Genomic DNA, 12,977 nt, shown 5'->3' with positions numbered 1-12,977 from the left:
ACATAAGAGCTCTGAACTGAGCTCTTCTGGAACCACAAGAGTTTCAGAATGACCACTTCAATTCAATTTTCAATTCAACAAGTTGTCTCAAGACACTTTACATGTAGAGAAGAGACCCGACATCCCACCCTGAGCAAGCAATGGGAGAAACGTCAGGCAGACCCTAGGCTCTAGGGTGGCGGCCTTCTGCCTCGACCGTGTCGGGGGAAAGAAGAGAGAGAGAGGGAGAGACAGACAGACAGAGGAGAGACAGAAAGAGATACAGTGCAAGTAGTAACAATAATAATAGTAGCAAATATAATAGTGTAAGATAGTATATGATAATGTAATATAGTACAGCAATAATGTGTATGCATTATATAATGGTATAATATAAGAATGTTAAGATAATATACAGTATAGTGTAGTGGTATAGTGTAGTGTAGTAGAAATCCACGGTCATGCTCCATGGAGAGGCCCGGTCCGCAGTCACAGTCTTGAGCCGCAGCTGGGGGTCCGTAGTGACAGTCCATGGACCTGCGACGTGGGAAATAAAAGCTTCACACTGCAGTCTCTGCTGCAGTGTGCTGTCACTCCAGTGATGAGATGGAGCAAGGTGCTCATAGTACCAGCTGCTGATGGAAACATCAGCAGGGATTGTTTGGGCTACTAGTCTACTCTTGCCTAGTGCTACCGTAGTTAAGTGGTGATTTGGTGTGTGTGTGTGTGTGTACTGCAACATAATCGAGATTGTGACCAAGCTAAATATGTGCTTTCATTATCCACCTCGCATTTTAGGATGAGGGATCCCAAACCAACTTGCAGCTGGTGGTTGTCGGGTCAGGTGCAGAGCCTGTCTGTGCGGGCTCATCTCCCTGGGGCTCTTGCCACAGCCCAGGGTGTCCTTCTAAAGCCCTCAACCCAGGCCCAAGCCCTGGCACAGCCTGCTGCTCTACCCAAGATGTCCATCTGCCCTCTTAAGGCAGAGGCCTCATCAGACATCGGAACCGAGGTCAGACCGGCAGATGGAGCTCGTCTCACCTCAGGATCTCAGCTTGTAGCACCAGGTAAGTGACTGGAGAGTGTTACTCAATAAAGAAAAACGAATTTTACCTCCACATATTACCACAAACATAATTGTAGAAGCATGTACTAAAAGACACATTCTATTTATATCCAATCCTGTTAATCCTGATGAATCTCCAATCGCCAATGTTCTGAACTTAATAGAGAGGATCTGACACGTGATGCATCGTTCTCCCTCATTGTGTCAACACACAGATAGATACATGTACTGTACATGCAACAAAAATACTTTACCTCACGCAGTTCTTTGGTTTACTATTCCAGCAACCTACTCCCCGGTCCAGTCCCATACTCTCGTCAAGCAGCAGCCGCCCTGTTCATCAGGCCAGCGTGGAGCACACCACCAGTTAATCATTCAGCAAACCACAGGAGTCTCTCCCAGCCACAGACACCTCCAGCCCATTGCCCTCAGAGTAACACCAGACACTAACCCTACCCCCCTTCCACTGTCAGTCCAACGGCTGACCAGTGCAGCGACAAATGCCATGCAATCACAGCACGGCGACCTCCCAGCCCCTTCTTCTTCCTGTGTCACCATCAGCGTGCACACGTCATCAGCGCAGACCTCAACTTCCCCTGGTGGCTGCTCCCCAGCGAAGGAGCACCACCTTCCAGGTGCAGAGCCAGCGACCACCCCCTCCTCCTCCTCCTCTAGTTCTCCCCAGGTTCCCCCAGAACCCTCCGTCCTCGCTCCAGAGGCTGTCCCTGCGTTCCATCCAGGCCCTGGCGGGCCATGTGCTGGTGACAGAAGAATAGCTGCCCGTGGCGCAGGCACTGGTCCAAATGCCCTACCAGCACCTCCCACCTCCTCAGACAGTGGCCGTAGACCTAAAGGTGCATCCAGTCAAACACGCCGAAGCTGCAGTGGTGAGTGAACATGGTAGTTGAAGGGAGGGATGGCATGAAATCTGACTTTCTAGCAGTAAAATAGACATTTTCCTGGTGTCTTGTTTTTAGCTTTGGTTCTCAAGGTCAAGGTCTTTTTCCCCTGTATTGAAGCACCTCAATGTGAACATACCTTGTGCTGACTGAACTATGTTTTGTGCTATTTTGTATTTCAGCCTACACAAATGTTCAAAGCAAATGGATTGAGCCCAAATCAGAAAAAAGAGGAGAATCTTCCGAATCCACACAGACACAGGACACCCACACCACCCTCCATGTCTCCCAAAGAGAATGGCACAGGTACAGTACATGTTACATTTATTCCATTTCACTAGCATAGTTCTAAACCACGCACTGATTAGTCTCACGTTGCCAGACGATCAGAGATATCCGCCTACCAGAGTAAGGTATTTGCTAGAACAGCAGCGAGAACAGCTGCTAATAAACCTACGCCTACTGATTTGGATTGGAAACCAATCATGTCACCGCGCCATTATGAAGGGCCGGCAATTTCACGTCACCCTTATCTAGTTAAAATGCCTGCATTGTTATCATGGCATGTAAGTGTGAACACAGAGCGTTCTACACCGGTAGCGTCATGATGACAGTGTGTCAAGACGGTGCTTATAAGACTTCTATGAACAAACTGTTGTTGTATCAAAAAAATACTTGGAAAAAGCTCTTGTATGCATTCTGATGGAGAGCGAGAAAGCTGTGTGTGTGTGTGCCAGTTGAGGTTAGGTTGAGAAGACTAATGATTGAGAGAGCATCGGATATAGTGAGAGAGCAAGCGTGTCTCTGTTTACTGGGTGAGAGAGAGAGTGAGAGAGAGCATGTGTGACAGTGAAGCCTCACTGTCAACTGAAACCATGGAACCATGGTTAATTTTTGACTGTTGCATGTTGCATGTAGATGGAGTAGCTATCTAACTAAGATGTGAGTTATCCTGTAAGTACACTGACTGTGGTACATACAGCGAGGGGGGAGAGAGAGAGAAGGAGAGAGAGAGCGAGAGAGAACATTCGATTAAAGTTACATTAGCCGGTTTGCCAGCCTGCAGATGGATATTGTGGATATTCTGTTTGTCCCAAATACATATTTGATCATCCCCAAATGCCTATTCTTGAGTGCTTATAGTCACCTCTCGTCTCGCGTGACTATAAGTACTATACGCACTGTTGTGTGAACAGTCACATGACGATAACGAGGCCGATGTGTGAATGACTCTCCCCCTGCTCTTCCCTGCCTATGCCGGCAATATAGGTATTTTAGTGTAAACACAGCTTACTTGTTTCCACCCAGTTTTAGCAACGAAAGCTAGGAGATCCTCAGGGCCCTATCTTGTGGCGCACACCTTACCCCTTATACCTTAACTTTTTAGGCCTTTTTTACTATTTTGAAAAACATTTAAAAATAGTTCAAATAGCCGAGCTCACAACGTGTCGATGCAGATTGGCCATGTTCACAATTCTTTTTTCTTTCTTCAAAATAGTAAGAAATGCCAAAAAAGGTTAGGCATAAGGGGTAATTCGGCACGCAAGATAGGGCCCACACACTCTATTGAGCAAAGTGTTTAGAGACTGATTTGTGAGTCTACACACTGATAATCTAATGTTTACTCTGAACATCATTGTTCTTTGTTGCTAAACATATAAATGTGTACACACATACAGCATGCACACAACTCTGCCTGCACTCTGCTGCCCCTACACATCACTGGCTAGCCCCTCCCTCTGTCTCCTAACTCTGCAGCTGTGATGGCTGTGTCCTGTGCCCTGTCCGCTCGCCCGGTGATCCCGTCCCCAGAATTGAAGGAGCCCCCCCCCCCCCACGTCAGCAGCAGCAACAACAACAACAACAACAACAACAATAACAGCAGCAGCACTACCCCCCCTCCTCCTCCTCCTCCTCCACCCCTCCTGCCTACCGTGGTAAGAGCCCTCAGCCAGTCCCCCTCAGCCACAGCCAGCCTCCCAGCGAGTCCTGACAGCGTACTTAGACCCCACATCCTCACGCACCTCATAGAGGGGCTTCATCATCCGAGAGGGGCTGGAGCCGTTCCCGGTACGTCCGCTGGGTGGGGGGCTAGTGGCAGTAGGGGGCCATCAAGGGGCCTCGGGCCACAGACGGATATGGGGTTAAGCTCCACTGGCTTATCAATTCTCGCCAAAGGTAGAGGGGGGGGGGGGGGGGCTCAATGAGGGGTACATGCTACTTTTATTGTTTAGAATAGACTTTATTTTAGAATAGACTTTATTTGCCATTTGCACAAGTGCATAGGAAATTTTGGAGCTCAGCTCCCAGGGTCAGCATTTTAAAAAGAAGACAGAAAATACAGAGAAAACATACAGTACATCCTACAATCCTACATATATCCTACCACACTCCCCAAAGTCCATATCAAATATAAATATAATAAATAAGCACGTCATAGTCTAAAAAACAGTGCAAATAGTGGTGCAATTCATCTTATCATGATCTGTCCTAATTTAGTTCATCTGCTCTGATTCAGTTCATCTGTCATATTGACTACCGTCCCTAATGTCCTCGGCTACTAAGCGCACAGTGGCAGGAAAAAAGCTGTTAAAAAAGCGTGTTGTGTGGGTGGAGATGCTCTCTGGCCTGTGGTGTCTCAGGTTATGTCCTGAGTCCCTCCACACGAACAGAGGGTGAGCAGGATGATGTTGATCCTCAAGGATGCTCTGTGCTCTCCTCCTACAGCGCTGTGTGTAGATTGTGTCCATGGCAGGGAGATCTGCTCCAATAATCCTCTCTGCAGTTTTGATGACTCGTTGGAGTGATTTCCTTTCAGCTTGGGTAGTGTTTCCATACCACACCGTGATACCGCTGGTGAGGATGCTTTCAACGAGTCCTCTGTAGGCCAGGGTGAGGGGCCGGGAACTGAGTCCGGCCTTCTTCAGCATCCTGATGAAGTACAGCCGCTGCTGGGCTTTTTTCACTGTAGCAACAGTGTTTTCAGTCCAGGTCAGATTTTTTGACACATGAAGGCCAAGAAACTTAAAGCTGTCTGCCTGCTCCACCTCTGTCCCCTTGATGGTGAGGGGTCGCAGTGTGGGAGGTCCCCTCCTAAAATCCAGAATTACTTCCTTCGTTTTGTCCACATTGAGGACAAGGTCATTGTCCTCTCCGTAGCTGATGATGTTGTTCACCTGTTCCCTGTACCCTGACTCGTTTCCTCCTCTAATAAGGCCCAGGATGGTTGTGTCGTCGGCATACTTTATTATGATGTTACTCTTATGGGTGGAAACGCAGTCATGTGTGTACAAGGAGTAGAGTTTGGGACTTAGGCAGCAGCCCTGAGGAGTTCCAGTACTAACCGTGAGCTGGGCTGAGGTCTTATTTCCCATCCTCACCACCTGTGGCCTATCTATCAGAAAATCCAATATCCAGTTGCAGGTGGGTGTAGGTACACCGAGGTTTGCCAGTTTCACAGTTAGCTTCATAGGCTTAATTGTGTTGAAAGCCGAGCTGTAATCCAAAAAGAGCATACGTGCATATGTTTTACTTTTCTCCAGATGTTCCAATGTAGAATGAAGTGCCAGTGCCACCGCGTCATCCACAGATCTATTTTTGCGGTAGGCAAACTGTAGGGGGTCCAATGAGTCAGGAATAACATCGTTCATAGACTGAAGAACCAGCTTTTCCATGCACTTCATTGCCACTGAAGTCAGTGCCACTGGTCTGAAATCATTCATTTTGCTTGTATTGGCTTTTTTAGGGACTGGTATTATGACAGAAGATTTGAAAGGCCGGGGGACTATTTCCTGTGCAAGGGAGCTGTTAAAGATGTCCGTATACACCCCTGCCAACTGCCCAGCACAGGCCTTCAGGACTCTTGGCGACACTCCATCAGGGCCAGCTGCCTTTCTTGGGTTGACCTGCCCAAACGCTCGCAGGACCTGTGTGTGTGTCACCTGAAGTGCCGTCTCCCCAGGGCTGTGGGGAGATTTTGAGGGGGTGTCTCCATTCAGTCTGTCAAATCTAGCATAGAAACTGTTAAGGTTATCTGGCATGTTGTTATCTCGAATCTCTGTCCCGTTCGTGCCTCTCTTATAGTTAGTGACGGCTTGGATACCCTGCCACATACTATGTGTGTTGTTATCCAGATAATAGCTTTCAAGTTTCTGTGAGTATAATTTTTTTGCGGTTTTGATGGACTTTCGTAGCTCGTAACGAGCCCGCTTATACTCCATGGTGTCCCCCGACTTGAAAGCTGCACACCGGTTCCTGATTTTCATGCGTACATCTGCATTGAACCAGGGCTTTTGGTTAGGGAAGACTCGAATAGTACGAGAGGGGATGCAGATGGAAGTGCACCATTCAACATAACCACTAACAGTCTCTGTGTAGTCATGAATATTGTCCGTGGCCTCTTTAAAAACATTCATGTCTGTGGCCTCCAGGCAGCCCTGTAGGTCTGCCAGTGCACTGTCAGTCCACATCCTCGTGGTTTTGACAGTGACTGGGTTTGCTTTTAGCTTAGAGATGTAAGTGGGCCTTAACAGGACTGCCAGGTGGTCAGATTTTCCAAATTGAGGTTTGGGAATGGCACTGAATGCTTTTTTTATGTTGCAGTAGCACTGATCTAATGTGTTTTCCCCTCTGGTAGGGAAATCCACAAATTTATAGAATTTGGGCATAGCCTTCTTTAAATTGCAATGATTAAAATCACCAATTGCAATAAAAGCAGCATCCGGGTACATATTCTCATGTCCGCTTATCATGAAATGCAGCTCACTCAGAGCTCTCTCCTCATTAGCAGAGGGGGGGACATATACGACACTCAGAACGATGCACTGTAATTCTCTTGGTAAGAAGAATGGCCTACACTTTAAAGTGATATATTCCACATCCTCAGAACAGGACTGGGATATTACCTTCGTGTCAGTACACCAGGACTGCTTGACGTAGATCATTGCACCTCCCCCGCAAGTTTTGCCACAATCCGCTGCTATGCGGTCTGCTCTGAAGGCTGTGTAGCCTGATAGCATTACAGCCTCGCTGGGGGTCGTCTCTTCAAGCCATGTCTCAACGAAACACAGCAGGGTACATTCCTGGATGCACTTCTGTATAGCCAGCCTACCAGAGATATCATCCATCTTGTTTCTCAGCGACCGTACATTGGCAAAGAGTATGACCGGGAGGGGTAGTCTTCCGCGGGTAGCCAGGCGTCGGAGTCTCCGCTGTATACCTCCCCGCCTTCCACGCTTCCTTATCGGCCGCTGATCACCCCATACTCCGCCGTGTCCGGGTGTTGCTCTGTCTGCATGTAGCTCCGGAAAACAGTCCAGATCCGCGAGATTAAAATCTCCTTTATTACTCAGCTCTCCTAACTGCACTAAAGTTGTCCTATCATACTTAACTTGTGCCCTTATGCACCGCACAGAGCGAAAAAGTAAAGAAAGTAACAAACACAGAGAGAAGAAATGCTTTACTCTGAGAGCACCGCAGCGTCGCCCGCATGAGAGCGCCATAGTAGCCAAATGAAGTTTGAGCGCGAGACCACCTCACCCCATCACTGTGCAGATTGTGAAACAGCAATTTAGCATCAACCTTTACCATTTAAGTACCATGTTTATGAGCAATCCAAGTAGTAGTGACATGTACCCTCAAGAAAAAAATAAGGGGGAAAAGCACTTTGGTAACCTTTTTGTTTAAAAGCTTTGGGAAAAGTGTAAGCACCCTGTCTACACTTTACTCCGACTTCTGGCAAAAAAACAACAACATAAAAATGAAATGAAAATAAAAATAAATCCAACTATACATACATACAACGGGACCCTGTGATTTAGGTGGGGCCCTCCTCTCTTCAGGCAGACCAACAGGCCATGCTTCCTGATTCCTAGGAGAGACGGACCAATGGAGATGCAGGGCCTGGCGACAGCCCGTAGGATGCTGAGCAGTCAGATTCATCAGACTCAGAGATGGAAAATGATACCCTTTCTGTAGTAAATGGTGAGTGTTGTGTGTGTGTGTGCGTGTGTGTGTGTGTGTGTGTGTGTGTGTGTGTGTGTGTGTGTGTGTGTGTGTGTGTGTGTGTGTTGCAACATAATGAGATTGTGACCAAGCTAAATATGTTCTTTCATTATCCACCTCTCATTTTAGGACAAGGGATCCCAAACCAACTTGCAGCTGGTGGTTGTCGGGCGAGAATCCCCGTCGAGCTGCTGCCCAGTGCTGCTGAGGCAGCCAACATGTATGAACAGGAGTTGGGGTCCTCCCTGACTTGGCGCTCTACATTTGGAGTCGACCCATTTTCTACAGAGCAAGACAGATGTCGTACAGAGCAACTGTTTGTAGAGCGCTTCCCAGACATATCCCTCTTCTGTTTGATACTGTGGTTAACAATGACTATACAACATTTCAGGATGCACTGTTGTACCTGATCAATCGCACAGAGAGGCATATGTGATAAAAATGATATTTCACACTGTATATTGGTGTTATTTGTTATCTACATTAGACAATTTGCAGTTTTGGTGTACTGCTGCAGTGGTTTGTCTGCTTTGGAAACCACTTCAACATTTTCATTATGAACATGGTGAACATCTGAGCTAAACTTTGTCTGGTGGAAACCCTGCACATCCAATTTAATTAAGGGTTAAAGAAAAAAACGCATTACATGACAGGACTTGTAGATCTTGGTGTGACTGTTAACTGAAGTATGGCATAAAACATTTTGAGGTACTCCTCCTTGAAACTGTTCTTATCTTCAGTGTCTCCCAATAATGAAAAGGATTGCTGTGAACTTTAATTTTGGGGCAAAACAATTTTTTTCTCTGAAAAGTAGCCAGTCCAAATAGGGGATACTGAACAGTTGAGACTGATCACTCCCGTCTTCATCAAATCTGAGGTATGAACCAGCTGTTTACCCTACATCAAAGAGTCAGAATCTAATTTACCAAGGAAATATTGAAATTAAGTCCTTTAAACATCTTTAGTTGAGGTGGAAATTGTACTTTAGTGGTGATGGGAAGAGGACTCCTTACTCTTCATTTACCAGGAAAAAAAAATCCCTCTCATATGCTAATATTACATGAATTAACACTTCTACCCTCAGTGGGATTCAATCCCCGGGTATGGGTTTTTCGAGCCACGCAGCCCTACCCTTCTAGCCTGTGTTTTGAATGCTCCTTGAAGGTGTAAACAGTCTCCTGGGGAAACAATAGCTTACAGCATCGCCTAGGATGCTATTAAACAACCAGTGTTTGTATGGATATCTAGTTGTTTTTCAAGAGATCTTTACACATATCCCTCCCCTGAAAAAGACTAGGTCATTGAATGGTGGTTACATGACATAATAGCCCATAAAGAGGTAAAGTCCAAGATGCTGTACCACATGACTATAACCCAGTAATGTCAAGTTTATCTAAAACTACTCAAAATCAAGATACATAAATAGAATTATGTTTGCATGTACATTAAAACACTTCAATCAATATGTCCTACCTATTTGGTATGACATACCATATATCTTGTTTGCTGTGGTGGGAGGGTAACATGAACAATGCAACAAACTGAACAAGCTGGTGACAGTTTCACAGTTGGAGCTAAACAGGACAGTGGAGGTGGTTAGGGAGGGTAAAATGAAGAGGCATCTGGCTATCGTGGGGATGAGTAGTGTCAGCCAGCCAGATTGATCCTCCCAGGGTCACCACAAAGCAACTTGCTCCTTCATGTCAGTAGCCATCAGGCTCCACAACCATGTCTGACCCCCATACTGTATGTTTTATTCTGTTTACGGACTTGTGCTCGACCTGGCACACACTTGCACAGAACTATGATAGATGACTGAAAGCCTGTTGAGAACTGGGACTCACTTGTATTCACTCATACATTCATTGTTTATAGACTGCAAATACTATACTCAGTATTGATCGACTAGACATCATTTCCCCTATTATCCACTGTTGAAGGCCAGCTAACACTACATCTCTTGACAGTTGTACAGACATTATATCCATTGACAATATAAGTACATTCATGCATATTATTCATTGTATATAGATCGTAATGTCAGGTTTAACTTTACAAATTGGGACAAATCATTTCAATTGGGCAAACATGTTTTATTGCAAACATCTTTTGCCATGTTGGCCTATTAATTGTAGTGCAAACACATTCAGAACATGGCAACATTTTATAACAATTGGCAGGCATGTTTGCCTAATAATACAGTGCTGTTTTCAGTGCAAACAGTCAAACCGTTTCAATACGGTTCAAAACATGGCAACAGCTTAACTGGCAGGTTGGCCTACAAATACAGTGCAAACAGTCAAACCGTTTCAAGAACAGTTCAAAACATGGCAGCATTTTAACATCAGCACCATCGCTTAAAATATAAAAACTGAAATGTTAACTTGAGGTAGGGAACCCACCCGAGGGATTCTTGATAGTGCAAAATAAGTTCTCATAAGGTGCCCTTTAATATGGCTTACATAGTTCCACCAAATATTACTCAATTACTCATCTCATGAAGGCTTACTTTATGCAGATTTTAATCCAATATTTCAGGACTATATAAGTAGGAGACTGCAAAACTATAACAAATAATATAAACTCAACAAGTCTCAGTGTAATCCAAGATGAGCCTACTCAGCTTTCAGACTCTTATTAGGATCAGTAGGATAATCAGTACACTGATTCAACCAGATACTAAAAAAATAATCAAATTTCAGAAATGAGAAATAACAAAAAAATCTCCATGAATTAATGGTAAGAGTAATTTGGGGTTAACTATTCCTTAAAGGGTAAGACCACTTTGGTAGAGGTTTGGGTTGTGTAGTTACCTTGCCATGATGTAACACCAAAGGTGGGCAAGAAATCAAAAATAATTGCTCCATTGATTAGAAATTGATAATTCAAAATATGCTCCTCATTGACTTACATTGTACGGTAAAACAGCTCTCAAAGTCACTCTTTTAGCTAAATGAACCCAAACATAGCTGATTCAGACAATATAGAGCATCACCAAACCCAGTACTGTTTGTTTTTTTAATAAAAATTTGAACTTCCTGTTGATTTTACTATTTGAAGATCTGGATCCGGATCCGCCGATCCAGTCCGGGTTTTCTACTTATTAAAAATGGCAAAATCAACAGGAAGTTGACATTTTTATTTAAAAAAAAAAAGTACTGGGTATGGTGATGTTCTATATTGTCTGAATCAACTTTGTTTGTGTTCGTTTTTGTGCTAAAAGAGTGACTTTGAGAGCTGTTTTACCGTACAATGTAAGTCAGGAGCATATTTTGAATGATCACTTTCTAATCAATGGAGCAATTATTTTTTTACTTCTTGCCCACCTTTGGAGTAACATCATGGCAAGGTAACTACACAACCCAAACCTCTACCAAAGTGGTCTTGCCCTTTAAACATGGCATAATCTTGCCAACATCACAGTACGACTAAGTACTTAATAGAACAACTTGGCCATAGGTGTCACAGCTACGTCGAGTAGAGCGACCTGGTAGACGTGGTTTGCAAAATCCTCCGTCCGACATTTTGGGCAGTTCATTCTGCCACGGAGGCATTCCTCAATGCACACCTTGCAACCAACCAAGCACTTACAGCAGGTGGCAAACATCGGTGTTACTGCAGCATCTGGAAGGAAAAAGGTATATATAAAAATAGGCTACTTTATATTGTTGTTCATTGTGCAAAAGCAATGGCTGATAGATATAACAACCAAAAACAAAACATTTTTCTTGGACATAGATTGCCGTCTAACCATCTATATGTCACAGGGTGAATGGAGATCCAGGGTGATTGAAGACAGAGCGCTCGTTTTTAGGCACGGGGCTCCTTCGGGGCGAGGCGGGGCTTTTCGAGACAGGGTTTATTAGCGAGGCTCGCGAGGAGGAGGAGGAGGACGGCGCTGCGAGGCGGGGGGTTATTACGCGAGGCTCGCGAGGAAGAGGAGCCTCCTCCTCCTCCTCCTCCTCGCGTTTTAAACCGTCCCGTCCTCTCCTTCTCTCCTTCTCCTCCTCCGAGGAGGAGGAGAAGGAGAGCGCGGAGAGGCGGGGCTTTGATGCGCCGACGGAGACCTGTCTTTTGTTGTTCCCCCCCACATAGCAACCAGGAAGCTACGTTAGGGGAACCATAATATCTATGAGGGGAACGCTGAACACGCGTTCACACGCACGGCGCGCCGACTTAGTGGAGCTTGAGGCCGAGGAAGCGCGCCCTCGCGCCTCCAGGCGCGAGTGCCCGCAGTGACCGGCCGACGCTCCACTAGTCGACTCAGCGCCGTTTGATTTGTAAACCGATAGGGACAGAATAGTTCTTTTCATGGATCACTGTGTGTGTGTGTGTGTGCGTGTGTGTGTGTGTGTGTGTGTGTGTGTGTGTGTGTGTGTGTGTGTGTGTGTGTGTGTGTCAGGGAGAAACTAAAACAAAAGCCAGCAGAACACAATAAAAGTATCTTAACAGTCCATTGAAAGCATGAGCGCGTGTGCGTGCGCGCGCATGTGTGTGTGTGTGACTGTGTGTGTGTGGGTGGTCGCGGCCATATGTGCTTGTGCACAAGCCTGGCTTGTGGCTCCCTCTAGTGTTTCTTCTACAGAATTGCTGGGTGGGTAAAAACGAGCGAGCCTTCTTCAATCACCCTGGTTCTCCATTCACCCTGTAACATATATATCCCTCAGTGGTTCTCAATCTGTGGGCCGGGGCCCAATGGTGGACTGTGGATATTGTAAGTGGACCCCCAAATAATTGGCATAACACTGCAATTTCAATAGAACTAATATTCACATCATTAATATCTAAAAGAAAGAGTCGAAACTTTTGTTTTGTGATAAATATGAACTTTGAAGTATACTGAGGCATGCTGGAACACCATCCAATTATGAAATAATCAATTAAAATAAACCTGCTCTGAAATTGCACATGGCCCACACAACTGACCACTTAGCATGGCAGCAGATTGGCTTGCAACCTTTTTTTCAGAATAGGGTAGGATTTAGAATAGAATCAGCCTCAGGTCAAAATGGGTTAAGACCAACCATGAA

The 12,977-nt window shown here is 45.4% G+C and overlaps 1 pseudogene across 1 annotated transcript; it reads left to right on the top strand.

Moving 5' to 3' along the window:
• Nucleotides 1-778: 778 nt before the first annotated feature.
• LOC308094781 lies at nucleotides 779-7,862 on the top strand (annotated as a pseudogene). The gene is made up of 6 exons: nucleotides 779-1,046; nucleotides 1,330-1,806; nucleotides 2,127-2,250; nucleotides 3,703-3,782; nucleotides 3,864-4,014; nucleotides 7,764-7,862. The product of its transcript is annotated as an uncharacterized misc_RNA (transcript).
• Nucleotides 7,863-12,977: the final 5,115 nt, after the last annotated feature.

Source organism: Gymnoscopelus braueri (genome assembly GCF_963280865.1).
Source record: "Gymnoscopelus braueri genome assembly, chromosome: 11".
In the NCBI taxonomy this organism is placed as follows: domain Eukaryota; kingdom Metazoa; phylum Chordata; class Actinopteri; order Myctophiformes; family Myctophidae; genus Gymnoscopelus; species Gymnoscopelus braueri.
The sequence above is the reverse complement of the archived record's forward strand: the minus strand, read 5'-3'. Positions and strand labels throughout refer to the sequence as shown.